Here is a 4683-nt window from a genome sequence, read left to right on the forward strand (position 1 = left end):
GCCCCAGGGAGGTGACTCGTTGCTGTACCGAGAGTTCAGCAACACGAAGCCACCAGAGTTTGATGGGACGCAGGACCCGATTTCTGCGATGAGGTGGATTTCTGACATCGAGGGATGCTTCTACACCTGCTCGTGTCCTGAGCATCTGAGGGTTAGGTTTGCGCTTAATTAGCTTCGCTTGGGAGCGAAGGATTGGTGGAAGTTTGTGACGGCAGACTTCACTACGACAGAGCTTACTGTGGTGACCTGGGAGAGGTTCACCACGATGTTTCGAGATGAGTATGTTCCCCCTGTGGAGAGGGAACGTCTAGCCCAGGAGTTCTTATCCCTCAAGCAGGGAACTGAGTCTGTGACGGTGATTACGAGGATGTTTCACGAGAGGGCGTTGTTTTGCCCTGAGCACGTGACGACTAAGCAGGCACGTATGAGCCGGTACTTGAGCATACTGAGGAAGGATATATGTGAGTTCGTGGCTAACTCGTCATACCGGATATTTGCCGAGCTTCAGGCAAATGCCCGGAAAAGAGATATTGAGGTGGAGACTCAGGTCAGGGAGGAGGCCGAGTCTCAGAGGAGGGACAGGCGACCGGCACAGGCGCAGCCGGCAGCCAAGCGGGCAAAGCCCGCTGATTCAAGATCTGGGGGTCCGAAGGGCCGCACTTGTGGGAAGTGCGGCAAGAGTCACGAGGGGGTGTGCAGAGCTGGGGTGTGTTACAAGTGTGGGAAGGAGGGGCATTTCGCGATGGATTGCGCCAAGGGATTCTCGGTTTGCTTTCATTGCAACCAGACCGGCCATCGGAAGGCCGAGTGACCTCAGCTACTACAGGGATTAGCACAGGGGTCTACACGTGCTGCTAGAGCTATCGAGGTCCGGCCAGCGAAGGCCGAGGCACCGAAGGCTCGCGGGAGAGCCTTCCAGTTGACAGCGGAGGAGGTCCCCGCAGCGCCCAATGTCGTGGCCGGTACGTATTCTTTTACTTACCTATTTTGAGTTTGAGATTTTGTGCTTATATTGTGTTATGCTTAGGTACTTTTCTTGTGAGTTATGTACCTGCGTTGGTGTTATTCGACTCGGGCGTGAGTCGATCTTTCGTGTCATTAGCATTTAGTCAGCATATCAGTGTTCAGCGAGAGGTGTTGAGTCGACCTCTATGAGTTTCTATAGCCGACGAGCGAGCGGTGTATGCTACTGATGTGATCCGAGGATGTGTACTCGAGATCTTCGGCGTTGAGTTTCCGATTGATTTGGTCCCGATTGCGATGGGAGATGTCTGTGTCATCGTGGGCATGGACTGGTTGAGCAGGTTTGGAGCGGTTATCGACTGCGAGCGACAGTTGGTGACCATACGAGACCCTAGTGGGGGAGTTCTTACGGTGTACGACGAGGGTAACCGTTCAGGGTCAGCATTCTGTTCGGCTGCTAGAGCGAGGCAGAGTCTACAGCAGGGTTGTAGTGGGTTTGTGGCCTACGTGATGGACACACGAGTAGCAGCGGAGAGGCCTAGTTCTGTTGATGATGTGCCGATAGTGCGTGAGTTCCCGGACGTTTTCCCCGAGGAGTTGCCGGGTGTGCCTCCCGAGAGGCAGGTGGAGTTTCGCATCGATTTGGTTCCGGGAGCGGCGCCTATCGCCAAGGCGCCCTATCGCCTTGCGCCACCAGAGATGCAGGAGTTATCCTCACATCTTCAGGAGTTGTTGGGGAAGGGATTTATCAGACCGAGTAGCTCGCCGTGGGGAGCGCCGACCCTTTTTGTCAAGAAAAAGGATGGTTCACACTGGATGTGCATTGATTACCGGGAGTTGAACAAGTTAACGGTCAAGAACCGTTACCCACTGCCGAGGATTGATGATCTGTTTGATCAGTTGCAGGGAGCGTCTTGGTTCTCCAAGATTGATCTGAGGTATGGATATCATCAGATGAGAGTGCGTGATGAGGATGTCCAGAAGACGGCGTTCAGGACTCGTTACTGGCATTACGAGTTCGTAGTGATGCCTTTCGGGCTCACCAATGCACCGGCAGCGTTGATGGATCTCATGAACAGGGTGTGTAGGCCGATGTTGGATCGATCGGTGACCATGTTCATCGATGACATATTGGTGTATTCGAGATCTAGAGAGCAGCATGAGGAACATTTGAGGGAGATCCTCGGAGTTCTGAGATCGGAGAGGTTTTACACGAAATTCTCCAAGTGTGATTTCTGGTTACGAGAGGTCCAGTTCCTGGGACATCTTGTTAATCAAAATGGGATATTGGTCGATCCGGCCAAGATTGAGGCGGTGATGAGTTGGGAGGTGCCGAGATCCCCCACCGAGATCAGGAGTTTCCTTGGGTTGGCCGGCTATTATAGGAGATTTATTAAAGATTTCTCCAAGATCGCCGTGCCTCTCACCAGGTTGACCCGGAAGGGCGTTACTTTTTCGTGGGGTCTTGAGCAGCAGGCCTCGTTTGAGACTCTTCGCCAGAGGTTGTGCGAAGCCCCGTTGTTATCCCTTCCAGAGGGAATGGAGGATTTTGTGGTGTACTGCGACGCATCGATATCAGGGTTGGGTGCGGTGCTTATGCAGAGAGGGCATGTGATAGCGTATGCATCGAGGCAGCTGAAGCCTCATGAGACGAGGTATCCCACCCACGATCTGGAGTTGGGGGCAGTGGTGTTCGCCCTCAAGATCTGGCGCCATTACCTATATGGGGTTCGGTGTACCATATACACGGACCACAAAAGTTTGAAGTATCTGATGGATCAGCCCAGCCTGAATATGCGCCAGAGGAGATGGTTGGATGTGGTAAAGGATTACGATTGTGAGATCCTGTACCACCCGGGCAAAGCTAATGTTGTAGTTGATGCGCTGAGTCGTAGGACGGAGAGTGCCCCGATTCGAGACACTTGTATGCGATTGACAGTGATGACTCCGGTGTTGGACACCATTCGGAAGGCCCAGGCAGAGGTCGTGAGACCGGAGAACCGCAAGAGAGAGCGGGTGATTGGGCAGGTACCTGAGTTTGTTACCGATAGTCGTAGGCTGATGACCTTTCAGGGTCGGATTTGGGTGTCGTATGCAGGCGGGACGCGCACCACTTTGATGGAGGAGGCGCACCGATCGAGGTTCTCGATCCATCCCGGGGCCACTAAGATGTATTTGGACCTGAAGAGGGACTATTGGTGGCCCTGTATGAAGAGGGATGTAGCATGGTTTGTTGAGAGGTGCTTGACCTGTCGCAGGGTTAAGGCCGAGCACCAGCGTCCGCATGGCAAGTTGCAGCCACTTGAGGTTCCCCAATGGAAGTGGGAACAGATTTCTATGGATTTCATCACCAAATTGCCGAGGACCGCACGGAGTGTCGACGCAATTTGGGTGATCGTCGACCGGCTGACGAAGAGCGCACATTTTCTTGCTATCAGTGAGAGCTCTTCTGCTGAGAGGCTGACAGAGTTGTATGTGATGGAGGTGGTATCGCGGCATGAGGTGCCGATCTCGATTGTGTCAGATCGAGATGTACGTTTCACTTCCAGATTTTGGAAGAAGTTCCACGAGGAGTTGGGTACGAGGTTGCATTTCAGTACCGCCTACCACCCCCAGACGGACGGACAGAGTGAGCGGACGATTCAGACACTCGAGGACATGCTTCGAGCATGTGTGTTGGACTTCGGGGGAAGTTGGGACACGTACTTGCCGTTGGCTGAGTTTTCCTACAACAACAGCCACCATTCGAGTATTGGTATGCCTCCCTTCGAGTTGTTGTATGGGAGGAGGTGTCGGACTCCCATTTGATGGGGAGAGGTAGGGCAGCGTGTGATGGGTAGCACCGAGATAGTGCTTCAGACGACAGAACAGATACAGCAGGTTAGACAGAGGTTATTGACGGCTCAGAGTCGTCAGAAGAGTTATGCGGATAGGCGACGATCCGAGCTTGAGTTCCAGGTGGGAGACTTCGTACTCCTGAAGGTGTCTCCTTGGAAAGGAGTGATTCGGTTCAGGAAGAGGGGCAAGCTAGGGCCCTGGTACATCGGTCCGTTCAGAGTGACTGCGAGAGTGGGCAGGGTAGCGTATCGTTTGGAGCTACCTGCGGAGTTGAGTCAGATTCATGATACCTTCCATGTGTCTCAGTTGAGGAAGTGTATAGCCGATGAGTCAGCGGTAGTGCCGCTGGAGGACATTCAGGTAGATGCGAGGTTGAATTATGTTGAGAAACCGATCGCGATTTTGGATCGGAAGATCAAGGTTCTGAGGAACAAGGAGGTGCCCCTGGTTCAGGTCCAGTGGCAACATCGGAGAGGGTCCGAGATGACTTGGGAGCCGGAGTTGAAGATGCGGGAGTAGCATCCAGAGTTGTTTGCGGGGCAAGACTTCGAGGGCGAAGTCTGATTCTAGTGGGGGAGAATTGTAACATCCGGATTCCCAGGTATCTTATTTTAGTTATTTATTTTGGGTTTTATGGAGGGACTCGGCGAGTAGACGCTCAGACTCGCCGAGTAGGATCGCGATTTCTTGACTGGATTAATGACCGGACTCGACGAGTAGATACGTGGACTAGGCGAGTCCGCGCTGCAGAGTGAAACCCTAAATCCCCGGGCCTGTGCCCTATTTAAAGGCCTATATGGCCTCCATTTGTGGCCAATGCACCCCAGAGAAACCCTAGAGAGAGCAGTGACCGAGTTGAGAGCAAGAAGATGCTAATACATC

This window comes from Lactuca virosa, chromosome 8 (assembly GCF_052849685.1).
Source record: "Lactuca virosa cultivar CGN04683 chromosome 8, Lactuca_virosa_CGN04683_v6, whole genome shotgun sequence".
In the NCBI taxonomy this organism is placed as follows: domain Eukaryota; kingdom Viridiplantae; phylum Streptophyta; class Magnoliopsida; order Asterales; family Asteraceae; genus Lactuca; species Lactuca virosa.